The sequence below is a fragment of the Muntiacus reevesi genome, chromosome 2, assembly GCF_963930625.1.
Source record: "Muntiacus reevesi chromosome 2, mMunRee1.1, whole genome shotgun sequence".
NCBI lineage: Eukaryota > Metazoa > Chordata > Mammalia > Artiodactyla > Cervidae > Muntiacus > Muntiacus reevesi.
The window spans coordinates 133,929,096-133,947,336 of NC_089250.1; the positions used below are offsets into that span (position 1 = coordinate 133,929,096).

At 41.0% G+C, this 18,241-nt stretch overlaps 1 protein-coding gene and 1 pseudogene across 9 annotated transcripts in view; both read right to left on the minus strand.

Moving 5' to 3' along the window:
- The window catches only part of SLC16A12 (solute carrier family 16 member 12), a 101,198-nt gene that overhangs the window by 20,801 nt on the left and 62,156 nt on the right, over positions 1-18,241 (minus strand). Inside the window, exon 1 of one of the 9 annotated variants that reach the window (XM_065922870.1) lies at positions 9,050-9,072. The exons of 7 other annotated variants lie outside the window; for them this stretch is intronic. The gene's annotated coding sequence lies outside the window, so the exon portion shown is untranslated. Of the gene's footprint in view, positions 1-299; positions 319-9,049; positions 9,073-18,241 lie in introns of those variants that run through there. One more of the 9 variants, XM_065922872.1, reaches the window with a different exon arrangement.
- On the minus strand, positions 15,815-16,554 carry LOC136159971 (ATP synthase subunit e, mitochondrial pseudogene; annotated as a pseudogene).

Genomic DNA, 18,241 nt, shown 5'->3' on the forward strand with positions numbered 1-18,241 from the left:
GTTTTTCACTTGCTGAAAATGATTATTACCTTCCTCTTAAATATGAGTATTTGTGACTATGAAAACTGGACTGCAGCAAAGACCATTAGTTGTTCTTGGAACCCATCCCTCATCTTCTTTTTAATAACAGATCCTCTCAACTTTCAAGTCAAATCTAGGATAGCTGTTTAAACTATTTTCCATACCTTGAAGGTAGATGTGGCAACATGATTTAGTTAGACTAAAGGGATGTGAGCAAAATAATACATGCCACTTCTGGTTGCTCAACTCAAAGGTAAAGGATGTCTCAAGACACGCACCGCTTCTTTCCTACAGACTGGAACATGGATGAGGAGATGAGACAGCTCCAACCATACATGTCTGGACATCGCCCTGGGGGCTGGCAGAGCTTCGGGACAGGATGAGCCTGGGTTCTCAAACGACTCTGTGGGGAAGAGGCGCCTCTCTAGCTCTGGGTTTCACCTACTCACTATTATGCCAAAGGTAAATATGCCTCAGCTGTATTTCTGCTGTGCTGTTTTAAGTGGCTTCCATTGTGTTGACTCTCTGCTACGCTAGGGACTGTAGCCCGCCAGGTTCCTCTGTCCATGGGATTCTCCAGGCGAGAATACTGAGTGGGTTACCAGGCTGGCTCTCTATGCTGGAGTCTTTCAACAGCTTAAGCTATGTCTTAATTATTATACTGAATGATTCTGACAGTAACTGCTTTGGCATTTCTGACCAAGAATGCTATAATTCTTAGACGGAAAAAACTGAAACAAGAATGAAAAATAATGAAACAGAATAGAAAGTCCAGAAACTAGTTCATAATAATTCAATAAAACTAAATAAGGTAGCAAAGAGGGATGGATGGAAAAAAAGGGTTATTTGCTATGTCCTGTTATAACTCTCCATTTAATTTTTGACTTTCTAGATAGATCAGAATTACATGGGGAAAAAAGTAATTTAAAATCTAGGTGAAAATACAGGCAAACATTTATCTGATCTTTGGGTGGGAAAAGGACTCCCTGAGATGTAAAGTGATATCAGCAAATTAAGGGAAACTTTTGTTGATTTGTCTAAATTAAAATTTAACATTTATATACATCAAAACATGTAATAAATACAATCAAAAGGTAAACCATAGACTTGGGTGGGGGAGGAAATTAGCAATGCATGACTCAAAGAAATAGTATCTGCAACATTAATTCATTAATTCAACTACTGACATTTATGGAGTATCTAATATATGTTAGGCATTATTCTGGACACCAAAGATTCGGTGGTGAGCAAGACACACACACATCTCCTTGGGGAGCTTCTAAGGCATCCATCCCGATGGTCTCAGCTCCTGCTGCTCTGTTCTTTGTGTAATCCTTTCCCTTGCATTTCGGCAGGACCTATGATTCCCTTCTCACCAGAATATGGCACATGTGATGGGACAGGGGTGATTAGTTCATGCTGAGTGAGACTCAGACCTGGGCTTCCCTGATGGCTCAGTAGTAAAGAATCCGCCTGCCAATGCAGGTTCAATCAATGGTCTGGGAAGATTCCACATGCCACAGAACAACTAAGCCCATGAGCCACAACTGTTGAAGCCCTGGAGCCATAGAGCCCATGCTCTGCAACAAAGATCATTGCAATGCAGATAGAGAGTAGCCCCCCCTCGCCACAACTAGAGAAAAGCTGATGCAGCAACAAAGACCCAGCAAAGTCATAAAGAAATCAATAAATGTTTTTAAAAATACATGTTATATCTAATAGTTTTTTTTTTTTTTTTAAGAAGCCTCACTCTTGGCTAGCTGACACGTTCTTGCTCTTTCACGGGCCTTAAAAAAGGAAGCTGCCATGTTACATGCTGCCCCGGGGAGGGCCACGTGGCAGGGAGCCAAGGACAGCCTATGGCATCTGAGGACAGCCCCCAAAAGCTAAAGTGACAGCAAAAAGCTGAAGCTCTCTGTCCTACAACAGAAAGGAAATGAATTCTGTCACCATGCCAAGTGAGCTTGGAAGCAGATTTTCCCCTTGTTGAGCCTCCAGTAGAGAACACAGTCGGGCTGACACTCTGCAGCCTTGGGAGACCCTGAGCCATGCACCCAGCTAAGCTAGGCCTGGGTTTGGTCTCATAAGAACTGTGAGATCAGCTGCAGGTCCAGTAAGCTTCTGAATTAGAGTTAAGGATGAATTCTTTATGCAACTAAATAAAAGAGATTTAACAGGTGATTTTTCCATTGGATTGAGCCAATCACCAATTTTGGGTAGAATTTTATTATAATCAACAGAAGAAATTTTAAGTAATATTAATTATATGAAACATTATGTCAAGTATGACCAAGCATGTATTGTTTGATGAACACAGACCATGCACCACCTGATAAATTATAGACAAACCAATTTAAATTTTAATTTTACTTTAAAATCATGACTTTCTCAAGAAAATGGCACACAGTAAAACCTTGCAAGCATGCCTCTTTGAAGCTACGGGAACAAATTGGCAGTCTTTGAGTTCAAAGAGCAAATGCAGAACAAAGATAGTGAGCCCAAGACAAGAGTGACTCCACGTAGATAGACCTCTTAAATTTGCTCATTTTCAAGACGCAGAAGAGCCCTTCCTTCATCTTAATTAGCCATCCTGTGAATGTGGGGAGACAGACAAAGGAGATGGAGTGAACGGCTGGAGAGGATGAATCTTCAGAAGTACTAGAAGAGCAGCATTGATACAAATATTCAGTCTACTGATTGACAGAAAGTCAAAATTATATCTGAAATGCTGATATTGCTACTCACTGGGCTGGGGGCAGTGAAAGTGAAAAGTGAAAGTATTGTTCAGTTCAGTTCAGTCACTCAGTCATGTCCGACTCTGCAACTCCATGGACTGCAGCATGCCAGGCTTCCCTATCCATCACCAATTCCCAGAGCTTACTCAAACTTATGTCCATCATGTCGGTGATGCCATCCAACTATCTCCTTCTCTGTCATCCCCTTCTCCTCCTGCCTTCAATCTTTCCCAGCATCAAGGTCTTTTCAAATGAGGTGGTTCTTCACATCAGGTGGTCAAAGTATTGGAGTTTCAGCTTCAACATCAGTCCTTCCAATGAATATTCAGGATGATCTCCTTTAGGATGGACTGGTTGGATCTTCTTGCAGTCCAAGGGACTCTCAAGAGTCTTCTCCAACACCACAGTTCAAAAGCATCAATTCTTTGGTGCTCAGCTTTCTTTATAGTTCAACTTTCACATCCATACACGCCTACTGGAAAAACCATAGCTTTGACTAGATGGACCTTTGTTAGTAATGTCTCTGCTTTTTAATATGCTATCTAGGATGGTCATAGCTTTTCTTCCAAGGAGCAAGTGTCTTTTTAATTTCATGGCTGCAGTCACCATCTGCACTGATTTCGGAGGCCAAAAAAATAAAGTCTCTCAGTGTTTCCACTGTTTCCCCGTCTATTTGCCATAAAGTGATGGGACCGGAAGCCATGATCTTAGTTTTCTGAATGTTGAGTTTTAAGCCAACTTTTTCACTCTCCTCATTCACTTTCATCAAGAGGCTCTAGTACTTCTTCACTTTCTGCCATAAAGGTAGTGTCATCTGTGTATCTGAGGTTATTGATATTTCTCCCAGCAATCTTGATTCCAGCTTGTGCTTCATCCAGCCTGGCATTTCGCATGATGTACTCTGAATATAAGTTAAATAAGCAGGGTGATAATATACAGCCTTGACGTACTCCTTTCCTGATCTGGAAATCGTGTCCAACTGTTTGTGACCCCATGGACTGTAGCCTGCCAGGTTCCTCTGTCCATGGAATTCTCCAGGTAAGAATACTGGAGTGGGTAGCCACGCTCTTCTCCATGGGATCTTCCCCACCCGGGGATGGAACCCAGGTCTCCTGCACTGCATGTGGATTCTTTACCATCTGAGCCATCTGGGAAGCCCCGGGCTGGGGACAGAGTCATAGCCAAAACACTGGGCTAAGCAAAAGCAGCATGGAGGTAACTTTTCAGACCATTTCGATAGGCCACGCTGCTAATGATGTATGGTTATAGACAGTAGCTCATTTAACTTTTACAATAACCATAGGTGTATGTTTTAGTTGCTCAGTCATGTCCCACTCTTTGCAACCCCATGGACTACGGCCTGCCAGGCTCCTCTGTTCATGGAATTCTCCAGGCAAGAATACTGGAGAGGGTACCTATGCCCTTCTCCATGGGATCTTCCCCACCCAGGGATCAAACCCAGGTCTCCTTCATTGCAGGCAGATTCCTTACCATCTGAGCCACCAGGGGAGCCCACAATAACCATAGATGGTAGGTATTATTATCCCTATTTTAAATATATAGCAGCTCAGACTAGAGAGAGTTAGTAATTTCCCTAACTATTATTAACACTATCAAGCAGCAAAAATGGAATATGAATCAGTCTTTTCCTAACAATGCCTGACACTGTTTCCACCACCTTTCATCACTCCTTGATGTAAATTCATATACACTTTTATTTAATCAAATGCATGTAATTCTTGCTGAAGGCACATCAGTAGGATGACATTAATTACAGCCTGATGCAGCTAGAGATACAGTTCTTTAAATGGTACCATTGGCATTCCCCTGACATGCCTAAGGTCACTGACTTAATCAGCCAGGGAACTCTCCAATGGGATGATATTTGGAGATGGGGACCTTTGGGAAATGATTAGGTCATGAAGGCCCCGCTCTTACAGAATGGGATTAGTGCCTTCTTAAAAGAGACCCCAAAGAGCTCTTTTGTCCCTTCTGCCATATGATGTCACAGTGAAAACATGACCCAGGAAGAGGGTTCTCACCAGACCCTGAATATGCCAGCTCCTGGCTCTTGGAATTTCCAGCCTGCAGAACTATGAGAACTAATGATTTGTTATTTAGGCAACCCAGTCTATGATATTTTTGTTATAGCAGCTGTATCAATTAAGAAACCTAAAAATCCAGATCCCCAAGCTGTCTTGAAAAACTTAGAGCACTGAAGATGTTGATCTGGCATTCATCCATGGCAGCCATCAGCTGGAGTCAAGAATGGCACTGCTCCTTTGGATAAGGCCTGTACATCCCCCTCCAGCCTCCCCTGACCTCCTGTACTGCCCAATCTTTGTACTGTTTCACTCATGTACAACACCTGCTGGGTCCCTGGAGGCAATAAAATCTTCCACTTCTGCCGGTTCTGTGTTGCTATAAATCAAAGTTTCTTGAACAGCCACATCTGAGTCGTGTTTGTGGCATGTTTTATGTCTAGCTCTCTGGCACTTTCAATAGGACTAGCATTCGAGATTCTACCAACACTTGCCTACAAATGCACACAATGTAATAACTCACAAATTGGACACAATTAGGTATCATGAAATGACAGAATCAGTTGTACAAGTGAAAAAGCCAGAGCTTAGAAACGTCTGCCTTGGTATAATCCTAGCCTCTTCCTAGGGTTTTCCATTAAAATAGTCCCCAAGGTTAAATTGTCTTCCAATGTAAGATTATGGATCCATCTACCCATAAATGGTCTGTGTGAGGCATCTGTGCTGCCCAGTACAGTTGAAACATTTTGAGACAGGCAGTGCGATGTAATAGCTCTTTGGAAAGCAACACAGTGCAACAGATCAAGAATTAGAAAGTTATTCATATTCTTTGAAGAGTAATCTCAGTTCTGGGAAGTTAGCCTAAGAAAACAACTCAAGAGAAGCTAAACACTATGAGAAAACAATAATAGCTGTGCTATGAATAACATATAAAACCAAAACAACGTAAATGCTTGACAACTGGGAAATGTCTGGAGAATCATGACACATGAAACAAATGGGACAGTAGACAATGCTTTATAATTATAAACAAAAAAGATAATACTGTAATACGGGGAAATAGTTATGATACAATGTTAAAACAAAAAGAGAACTCTAGAATTGTGTGTAAAATGTGAGGGAAGCCATGCAAAATTTCTGTAAGAGTTGTATACTTGTAAGTGTCATATGGAGTGGGAAGACTATACAGAAAGAAATATAGTAGGGTGGCATAATTAAGTTGGGCTTCGCTGATGGCTCAGCTGGTAAAGAATCCACCTGTAGGAGAAGGCAATGGCATCCCACTCCACTCCTCATGATGCCTGGGAAATCCCATGGACGGAAGATCCTGGTTGGCTGCAGTTCATGGGGTCGCTAAGAGTCGGTCATGACTGAGTGACTTCACTTTCACTTTTCACTTTCATGCATAGGAGAAGGAAATGGCAACCCACTCCAGTGTTCTTGCCTGGAGAATCCCAGGGATGGGAAAGCCTGGTGGGCTGCCGTCTATGGGGTCGCACAGAGTCAGACATGACTGAAGCGACTTAGCAGCAGCAGCAAGCCATCGGGGTAACTCTAATCAGCAAACGGGAAAAAAAAAAAATAAAGCCGTCTGCCAATAAAAAAAAAAAAGAATCCACCTGTAATGCATGAGACCTGGGTTCAATTCCTGGATTGGGAAGATCCCCTGGAGAAGGGAAAGGTTACCCACTCCAGTATTCTGGCCTGGAGAATTTCATGGACCGTATAGTCCATGTGGTAATGATTAATTTTTTAAACTGCATTCAATACCATAATATATATAATTTTCTGAAATATTTCAGGTTACTCCTGCAGTGTAAATATGAACACAAAAATCTCTTTTGTATAGTTTCTCTAGGACTAAAAATAACTGCATCATTTATTGATGCTGTACATTAAAAATTCGGTGATTATCCCGTAAAAGACACAGGGAAGGTAACAGCCCCTGGCAAAATAAAATGTCCCATTTCCTTACAAAGATATCAAACATCATTAACTTTTACCTTGTCCCTGCTATCCCCAGATGATTCCATTTTCATTTGTTTCAATCAGACATCCTCTCTTTGGCATTCCCACATCTTATAAATTAAGAACTAATTGGTGAGTGTCTCTCTAAAAATATAATTGCATAAATCCAAATTTAAAAGGTAAATATAGTATAGTAAGCAAAGGTCTGTTGGTTAGAGTCAAGCTGGGCCAAACCACAGACCATGGAACTTTTCCCTCCTCACAGGGTTCCAGGGTGGGAAGAAAGGACCTCTCTGAAAGCATCAGTATGTGAGACTATTAATAGTGCCTCATGAATAGTCACTCTGGAGCCTCACAAGTCTCAGAGACGGGCAATTTTCCCTCTTCCACGATGATGAAACCGAAGCTCACAGAAGCAAAGGCACTCACCTGACAAGACCGTATCTGAATTGAAACGGAGATAAGGAGCTCTGGTAGAGTTTAGACAGTGCGCTTGCCCATCTGCCCTCCAGACTTCCAAACTGTTATTGGGCATTTGTGTCCACAAGCCACGGCAAAGCTTAAGCACTCATTCATGTGAGTGAGTGACCAAGACCAAGGGAAGTGGGGGCGTGGGGTGGGTTGAGGAGAGAGGTTAACCACAGGGTTAACTGCGGAGTATGCGGCTGCTCACAAAACAACACGTGAGTCTCTTTCAAAACAAGTCATGTAGCAGATTTATATGTATTCAGAAGAGATGCACAGGTTAAACAAAGCTAATCTAGTTTCCTAGAAACTTTGGAGCAGTCCCTGGTTCCCCTGGAATATTAGCCTGAGCTTCTTGTAAATAATTAACCCACCTGATATGACACAAATATAATGGAAACGTCTTTATTAAGAGCATACCTAAAACTATAAGCAAAGAAAGTACATTTCCATCAGGCAATTCTTCATTTTTCCAAGCAGCCTTCCATTTATTTCATTTTGACATCCAACCACTAAGATATAATTGCATTCTGCATTTCATTCTGGCTTCAGAAAAAAAGAATTGAAACAAAAGGGGCTCTATATCATGATGTTCCTCTAAGATCACTCAAACAATACAGGTTGGGATATATGTTCCATTTCACTTTGTCCACTTTACTTTCAAAAATCTAATCATTTGCAAAGAATTCTTGCTGACAGTCAATCACCTTCAAATAAAGCACTCCGTTTGTAGGGCAAATCTCTCACGTTACCCTCAGTAAAGTTTTCTGAAGCGATCCCTTCTATCACTGGAACAACTGCACATTTCTTATAGTTAAAGAGAAAAGGCACTTATTTGGGTAGTTTCTAACTTTCCATTATTCTTCCTCAATCCTTTCTTACTTCCAATGTCTTAACTTTCAGTAGTATCTGTACTTTTAAAATTGGTTTCCTGCCTTAAGAGAGGTAAAGATGTGTGGCAGAAAGATACCAAGAGTGGGATTCACTGGGTCTGAGTGACACTGCTTAGTTGCATGACACTGGGTGAATCACTTCCTGTCACTGGTCCCTAACCTATAAAAATAAGCCATCAAATTACTGATGTCTAGACTTTAAACCAGTTGGCTGATTGTTAAGTGTCTCTCCCCCAACATCTAAGATACCTGGTAGACGATGCTTGTTTTTTTACTGTGGGAAACAAGGAAATGGATTCCATCCAGAATAAATCCATCTGTAAACAAGAAGCCACAGGAGTGTGTTGCAGGGGAAGTTCCCACCACACAGGAAGGGACAGTAGAAGCCTATGCCAAGAAAGGAAGGGGAATTTTTTTTTTTTTTTTTGCCACTGTGAGTGGCATGTGGAACTTACCTGTGTGAGTATGTGTGTACGCTCACTTGTGTCTGACTCTTTGTGACCCTGTAGCTTGGGCCCACCGGACTCCTCTGTCCATGGAATTTTCCAAGCAAAAATACTGGAGTGGGCTGCTATTTCCTACTTTAGGGGATCTTCCCGACCCAGGGACTGAACCTGTGTCTTTTTCGTGCCCTATGTTGGCAGGCACATTCTTTTCCACTGCACCACTTGGGAAGACCATGGAACTTCCTGGACCAGGAATCAAATCTGCCACCCCCAATAGTGGAAGTTAACCACTGGACTAATAGGGAAGTCCTGAAAGAGGTTATTCTAAATGGGAAAACCTGTTAGAAACTTTTTTAGATTGAGGTATAGCTTACATACAGTAAAACATAACCATTTTACGCCTACATTTTGATGACATTTGACAAGTGTACTCATGTAACCACAACCACCATAATCAAGATAGAGAACACTTTCATCACCTCAAACATTTTCTCATGCTCCTTTGCAGTCATTCTCCACCAACCTCAGCACTGCGTTACCACAGGTTTGCTCTCTGTTAATAAAGATGAGTTTTGCCAGTCAATATTTTCATAAATATGGAATCACACAATATGGACTATTTTGCTTCTGGCTTCTTTCACTTATGATAATATTTTGAGATTCATTCACATTGCTGTGCATATCTGCACCCGACTCATTTTTTATTGCTGAATAGTAATCTGTTTTATGAATATATTACAGTTTATTTATCCGTTGATGGACATTAGGGTTGTTTTCAATTTTAGACCATCATGAATAAAGTGTCTGTGAACATCTGTATACAAGTCCTTTGTGGGCATACATTTTAATTTTCTTGAGTAAATACCTAGGAATGAAACGCTGAGTCATATTGTAAGTGTATATTTAAACTTAGAAGAAACTGCCTAACTGTTTTTTGACATAACTGTGTAACATTACCAGTAATATATTAGAGCTCTGAGAAGGGCATGACAACTCACTCCAGTATTCCTGCCTGGAAAATCCCATGCTCCCAGAGGAGTCCTGGGGTCACAAAGAGTCAGACATGACTGAAGTGACTTAGCACAACACACCTATTAGAACTCCAGTGTGTAATGCAGTCTCATTGGAGCTTTAATTTGTACTTTCCTGACTACTATTGATACTAACCAGTTTTTCATGTTTTATTAACTATTTATATATCTTCTTCTGTGATGTTTCTGTTCAAACAACATGCTCATTTTTAACTGGGTTTTTATCTTGAGATACAAGAATTATTTGTATTTTCTTTTGTAGACATTTGTATTGGAGATATTTTTTCTTATCCTGTGGCTTTCCCATTAATTTCTCAATGGTTCAGTTTTGAAGAGCAGAAACTATTACTTTTGGTGAACTGAAATTTATTATTTTTTCTTTTTAGTCAAATACATTTCTATATATTAGTAGCTGTTGCTGAAACTCAGCCTCCATTCACCCATGCCAAATAGAAACATGAGAGTGGGGTTTTAGGTTAAATAGAAAAGAATAGCTCTTATTGTTTTGCCAGGCAAAGGGCAGCACAGTAGGCTAATGCCCTCAAGACTGTGTGTCCCACCCTGGAGGGGGTAGTAAGGAGTCTTATAGTGTTCAAGGAGCAGAGCATGATCAACTTGTGGACAATTCTTGGATTGGCTGGCATCATGGTGAAGTTTCAAACATCATCAACCTTCTAGTTTCAACCAGTCTAGGTTAATCTGGTCTGGTGGCCAGCAATTTTCATCTGGTGGGGGTCTGCTTCCTGTAAAACAACTTAGGAATGTGTGCCAGTCCTTTATCTACATAATTTGATGATTCCATTATATGGTGGATTTATAGCCTAAATTGTTACCAGTTTCCCAGCCCAACAGCTATTCTTTGTTTCTGCATCTTTACAAGTACCAATCATTAAATCCTGAGTCAGTATTTAACTTCAAGAGACAAGGACATGGGGGCTTGTGCACAATTTTATAGTGAACAGTTATAAACTGGAATTTTAAAGTAATGCCTAACATTATATTTCACCGTAGCCATGAGATGTGTAGGAATAATTTTAACAAATGTATGCATTATTTGCTCATTGCTTTTGTTACTGTACAGTCGCTAAGTCATGTCTGACTCTTTGCAACACCATGAACTGTAGCACGCCAGGCTTCTCTGTCCATCACTATCTCCCAGAGTTCGTTCAAACTCACGTCCATTGAGTCAATGATGCTATCTAACCATCTCATTCTCCGTCCCCTCCCTTCTCCTCTTGCCCTCAATCTTTCCCAGCATCAGGGTCTTTTCCAATGAGTCAGTTCTTTATAACAGGTGGTCAAAGTACTGGAGCTTCAGTTTCAGCATCAGTCCTTCCAATGAATATTCAGGACTGATTTCCTTTAGAATGGACTGGTTGGATCTCCTTGCAGTCCAAGGGACTCTCAAAAGTCTTCTCCAACACCACAGTTGAAAAGCATCAATTCTTCGGTGCTCAGCCTACTTTATGGTCCAATTCTCACATCTGTACATGAGTACTGGAAAAACTATAGCTTTGACTAGACGGACCTTTGTTGGCAAAGTGATGTCTCTGCTTTTTAATACACTGTTTAGGTTTGTCATAGCTTTTCTTCCAAGGAGCAAGCATCTTTTAATTTCATGGCTGCAGTCATGGTCCGCAGTGATTTTGGAGCCCAAGAAAAGAAAATCTGTCACTGTTTCCACTTTTTCCCTATTTGCCATGAAGTGATGAGACAGAATACTATGATCTTAGTTTTTTGAATGTTGTGTTTTAAGCCAGTGTTTTCACTCTCTTTCACCTTCATCAAGGGGTTCTTCAGTTCCTCTTCACTTCCTGCCTTTAGAGTGGTATCATCTGCATATCTGAGATTGTTGATATTCTTCCTGGCAATCTTGATTCCAGCTTATGAGTCATCCAGTCTAGCATTTCACATGATGCACTCTGCATATAAGTTAAATAAATAGGGTGACAATATACAGTCTTGATGTACTCCCTTCCCAATTTGGAACCAGTCTGTTGTTCCATGTCTGGTTCTTAACTGTTGCTTCTTGACTTGCATATAGGTTTCTCAGGAGACAGGTAAGGTGGTCTGGTATTCCCATTTCCCATAGTTTGTTGTGATTCACACAGTCAAAGACTTTAGTGTAGTCAATGAAGCAGATTTTTAAAAAAAAAATTCCTTTGCTTTTTCTATGATCAAACTGATGTTGGTAATCTGATCTCTGGTTCCTCTGCCTTTTCTAAATCCAGGTTGTACATCTGGCATTTCTCCATTCACGTATTGCTGAAGCCTGGTTTGGAGAACTTTGAGCATTACTTTGCTAGCGTGTGAGATGAGTGCAATTGGGTGGTAGTTTGAACATTCTTTGGCATTGCCCTTCTTTGGGATTGGAGTGAAAACTGACCTTTTCCAGTACTGTGGCCACTGCTGAGTTTCCCAAATTTACTGGCATGTCGAGTGCAGCACTTTAACAGCACCGTCTTTGAGGATTTGAAATAGCTCAGCTGGAATTCCATCGCCTCCACTAGCTTTGTTTGTAGTAGTACTTCCTAAGGCCCACTTGACTTCATACTTCAGGATCTCTGGCTCTAGATGAGTGACTACCCCATTGTGGTTATCTGGGTCATTAAGACCTTTTTGTATTCTTGCCATATCTTCATAATCTCTTCTGCTTCTGTTAGGTCTTTGCTGTTTCTGTCCTTTATTGTGCTCATCTTTGTATGAAATGTTCCCTTGGTATCTCCAATTTCCTTAAAGAGATTTCTAGTCTTTCACATTTTACTGTTTTCCTCTATTTCTTTGCATTGTTCACTTAGGAAGGCTTTCTTATCTCTCCTTGATATTCTCTGGAACTCTGCATTCAATTGGGTATATCTTTCCCTTTCTCCTTTGCCTTTCGCTTCTCTTCTCAGCTATTTGTAAGGCCTCCTCAGACAACTGGTTCCCTGACCAAGGATTAAACCCAGGTCCCCTGCATTGGGAATGCAGAATCTTAACCACTGAACCACCAGAAAAGTCCCTCATTTGCTCATTAAAAACTACAAAACAAAGCTAAGAGAAGCTTACAAAGGCCTGAGAGAGAAAGAGTGAGTGAACAAATTCATTCCACAGAAGACGGAGAAGATATCATAGCTATACAAGTGGGTTGTTTCAGTGAAATCCCAATCAGCAGCCTTATTTCAAGCTGACAAGCTGATTCTAAAACTCATACAGAGATGCAAAGAACCTAAAAAATACTAAATAATTTTCAAAAAATAGAACAAAATTTGAAGAATTACACTAACTGATTTCAAAGACTTGCTCTAAAACCAAAGTAACCAAGAGTGATATTGGCATATTAGATTAGTGGAACAGAGTAGAGAGTCTAGAAATAAACCCACATGTTAATTCATATGGGAAGAAAATGACTCTCTAGTCTTATCTCACACCATATATAAAACCTAATTCAAAATAACATATCTACTTCTTTTCCTATCTGGATTCCTTTTATTTCTTTTTCTGCTCTGATTGCTGTGGCCAAAACTTCCAAAACTATGTTGAATAGTAGTGGTGAGAGTGGGCACCCTTGCCTTGCTCCTGATTTTAGGGGAAATGCTTTCAATTTTTCACCATTGAGGATAATGTTTGCTGTGGGTTTGTCATATATAGCTTTTATTATGTTGAGGTATGTTCCTTCTATTCCTGCTTTCTGGAGAGTTTTTATCATAAATGGATGTTGAATTTTGTCAAAGGCTTTTTCTGCATCTATTGAGATAATAATATGGTTTTTATCTTTCAATTTGTTAATGTGGTGTATTACATTGATTGATTTGTGGATATTAAAGAATCCTTGCATTCCTGGGATAAAGCCCACTTGGTCATGATGTATGATCTTTTTAATATGCTGTTGGATTCTGTTTGCTAGAATTTTGTTAAGGATTTTTGTATCTATGTTCATCAGAAAAAAACAAAAAACAAACAAAATAACATATCTAAACATGAATACAAAAAAAAAAAAAAAATCCAGAAGAAAACATAAGAGAAAAATCTTCGTAGTTGGGGGAGGGGCACCGGATTTTTACACAGGACATAAAAAGCAAAATGAACTCATCACTCTCACCTTCACAGAGGCTTGTGATGAAATTTTATTTTTTATAGCAGCAAAAGTGAAAGTTGCTCAGTCATGTCCAACTCTTTGCAACCCTATACAGTCCATGGAATTCTCCAGGCCATAATACTGGAGTGGATAGCCTTTCCCTTCTCCAGGGGATATTCACAACACAGGGATCGAGCCCAGGTCTTGGGCATTGCAGGTGGATTCTTTACCAGCTAAGCCACAAAGAAGTTGTTATTTCTTTCACATCTGTGTCATTATAGAAGCAAATCTCAACCCCACCACAGCTCACTAGAGAAGATTTCCAAGTGAACTCTATTATTGCTTCTACTGTGGGAAAGTATTGTTTAATAGTCAACTGTAGCCCTTAGGGTGTCCCATTTGAAGTTCCTTACCTAGATACTCACTCCGATCTCCGTAGAAACAAGAGGAAAACTGAGAGATACTATTTCTGATCATGGAAACTCAATGTCCTCAATGACAGCATGTTGGCTGAGGACTGTCTGGTCCCATCTTCAGGCCATCTATATGACCATGAACTTAGTAAAATATCAGCCTCACTCCCAGTCCTGCATGCCACTCCCACCTCTCTTATGATACTATAAGTTCCTTGCAACCCACTGAAATACTCAAGCTGTAGTATTTTCTTGCATGCTCACTTCCTTACCTTCAAATTTCTTCCTTCCCCACTTTCTCACCAGACTTATCTATCATCCTGCCTCAACTGCTGCCACCCCACCCCCACTCTTCAAATTAGTTATCTCCCTTCCCCAGACTCTTGGAGCTCTCGGCACATACCCTTCCTGGCCCTTATCAAATGCAGTGTAATTATCTATTTAATGTCTCTCTCTACCACTGGACTGTTTTAACTCCACAGAACAGAAGCTACCTTAAGTCATCTTTGCTTATTTTCCCCCAAATTTTCTCTACCATCTTCTAACTCCAACATACACACACACACACACACACACACACACACACACACACACACACACACACACACACACACAGTCTGATGCACAGTACGAGCTCATCAGTGTCTAATAAATGAATAAGTTTTTCCTTCACCAGAGAGAAGCCCAGCAAGTCATAAGAAATAAATTAAAAGCATAAATAACAATCACTAGTTTTAAAATGGTAATTCAATTGAAAGAAACAGGAAAAGCAGTTCATCTTCATCAGAAAGTTCTAATCTTCAGACATCAAGCAAGAAAATCAACCATTGCCACTAGAAAATGAAGAATATTCATCACAACCAGCTTCTCTCCAAAGGACACACACCCAGGGCAAAACAGTCTAGTCACAGAGGAACCAGCCAGTACTTAAGAGTTCAAGTCTCTGACGCCAGTGCCAGATAGTAAGTCACACAGTATAAGAGTAACAACAGTTACTATTTGGGGTACTTAATTCACCAAGCTCTGAATTCACTATTATACATATGTTATCTCATTTTAGCTTTATCTCAGCCCTGTGAAGGAGGTATTATAATTTCCATTTTACAGATAAAAAATGCTCTAACTATTCAAGATTCAGCCTTGCCCTGAGTCCAAAGCTTGTGGTCTTAATCTCTGCATCCTGCTGCTCCCCACTTGGCCTCCAAGCTACCTGCTGGTGGAAGATAGCACGGTTTTGTTCAATCTTGTGTCTCTAGCACCTAGAACAGTGCCTGGCATATATTTGCTAAATGCTATGGTGAAATATGTATGAAGTATGTATGGCAGAAAGTGAAGAAGAACTAAAGAGCCTCTTAATGAAAGTGAAAGAGGAGAGTGAAAAAGCTGGCTTAAAACTCAAAAACATTCAAAAAACTAAGATCATGGCATCCAGTCCCATCATTTCATGGCAAACAGATGGAGAAACAATGGAAACAGTGACAGACTTTATTTTCTTGGGCTCCGAAATCATTGCAGATGATGAGTGAAGCCATGAAATTAAAAGATGCTTGCTCCTAGGAATAAAAGTTATGACCAACCTAGACAGCATAGTAAAAAGCAGAGACATTACTTGGCCAACAAAGGTGCGTCTAGTCAAAGCTATAGTTTTTTCAGTAGTCATAGATGGATGTGAGAGTTGGACTATAAGGAAAGCTGAATGCCAAAGAATTGATCCTTTTATTTATTTATTTTTTCCCACAGAGCACAGAAAACTCTATTCATCCACACTGCTCTGGAGAAGGGCAGGCTCACTTCAATATGGTATCCTCTTGGGCTTCTGCCAGCTCCCGCTTGATGCGCTTCTGCTCATCCGGCTTCTTCTTCGCCTCGGCTGCGAGCCTCCTCTCCTCTTCTGCCCGGGGTTTCAGGAAACTGTAGCGCTTGGCGCCGTAGGCCATGCCGAGGAACAGGGCAGAGTAACGGCCGAGCTTGATGAGCGGAGAGACCTGCACCGGCGGAACCATCTTGTCCGTGACCCTAGCAGAATTGATGCTTTTGAACTGTGGTATTGGAGAAGACTCTTGAGAGTCCCTTGGACTGCATGATCAAACCAGTCCAACGTAAAGGAAATCAGTCCTGAATATTCATTGGAAGCACTGATGCTGAAGCTGAAACTCCAGTACTTTGGCCACCTGATGCAAAGAACTGACTCATTGGAAAAGACCCTGATGCTGGGAAAGACTGAAGGCAGGAGGAGAAGGGGACGACAGAGGATGAGATGGTTGCATGGCATCACCGACTCGATGGACAGGAGTTGAGCAAGCTCTGGGAGTTGGTGATGGACAGGGAGGCCTGGTGTGCAGTCCATAGGGTCGGAAAGAGTCAGACATGACTGAGTGACTGAACTGAACTGAACAGCGAAATATGTGTTTCCCAGGTGGCACAAGTGGTAAAGAACCTGCCTGCCAATGCAGGAGACATTAGAGATGCATGTTTGATCCCTGGGCTGGGAAGATCCCTGAAGGAGGGCATGGCAACCCACTCCAGTATTCTTTTCTGGAGAATCCCATGGACAGAGGAGCCTGGAGGGCTACAGTCCATGGGGGTCACACAGAGTCAGATATGACTTAAGCGACTTAACACACATGCACAGTGAAATATAATCTTCTGGTAAACAGAGACCTCTCTCCTAGTCCATGGACATTTTTATTATACCCACTAACCAAGGACTGAATGTCTGTTCCATCCCACTCCAAGACTCAAGGCCCCATTGAACACCCAGGCCTAGGCGATGTGCATTAAATGGCCATCTCCCAGGTCTGATGTGAGGGAATTCCACCACTTTTCTGCACAGCCTTTATGGCAATGGAGCAAAGCATTACAGCTGATCCTTACATAATGCTGATCCTTACAGACTTTTATCCAGGGCAAACTCAAGCCCCAAAAAGGACTGAAAGTGGGAGGGGAATTAATGAAACCCCTCCTCTACTCTGCTCAGGTTTGTGTAGTCGCTGCCTCAAGGACTCAACTTGTTTTTTTCCCACGTGGACTCTCTGGGTCTTAGGGATATCTCCTAATGCAATATGGATTTATTTATTTATGTTGCCCAATGAATTACACATACACTGTGAAAAAAATATATTATTCTTAAGTGCAGAAAGACAAAACACTAAAGTAAAGTGCTTTACATTTTTTTTTTTCCTTTTGCTTTTCTTTTCTGCTTCTCTCTGCTTAATCCTCACACAGATCCTGGTAACACGGGAGTAAATAATTACTGACTCCAACCAGAAATTTTTGAATGTTTGTCAGGACCTTTGGGCACTAAACTGAAACACTGACCTTAGATAATAAAGCTCCCAATGTTTCCACATTGTCTATGAGACTTTGAGGATAGGAATACCTTACATAAGATGTAGAATAAACAGCAGAGTGATTTATATGGTATTTGGACCACAGAAAAAGAGAAAAAGAGAAAAAGGTACAGTTTGTGATTCATAGGAGGCAGAAAGTAGAAAGCAAGCTTTTTTCTCACCCTGCCAGTCCCTAAGCCAGAGTCGCTGATTCTAGGCAACATCAGAAAAATGCTTACTCCGGAGTCCAATGTTTTGTTGACAGTGCAGTTCATAACCAGGAGCTTGCCCCCAGGAACCATTTTCTGCAAAAATATAGTTCTTTTCTCTCCTATTTGGAAATACAAGTAAAAGCAGTGATAGACCTGAGCTGTAGCTAGCCCTCTTTGATAAAAAATATAACATGTTGTGAATATTCCAGCACTTAGCACAATGTCTAGTAGAAAACTGGTGCTCAATATCTGTCCGGTTCAAGAAAGAAATTTTCGTGTCTAACTCAGTGACCCTGCAGAACTCTTTAATTCTAATTTTATACTCTTCACAGCATCCATAATTATTAAATCAGATTATGTTCTATCAGAGGCTTCTTGCTACGGAGAAGAAACGTGGAGCTTGAGATGCATTTCACAGAGCCGTTTTGATAGTTGACAGAGAAGCTTTTATTGCAGAACAGCGCTGCCTGCTTCTACCACAACATTTTCCTCACTCTGTAATCATTGCTCCTGCCATGTTGTTGACATGGGAGGGGAGCCGAGTGAAATATTTCAGTTGGCTGGAAGTTAACCCCTCAAGTCACAGAGTGTTACAGAGAACCAGTGTTGAAAAGAGAGTGCAGGCAGGG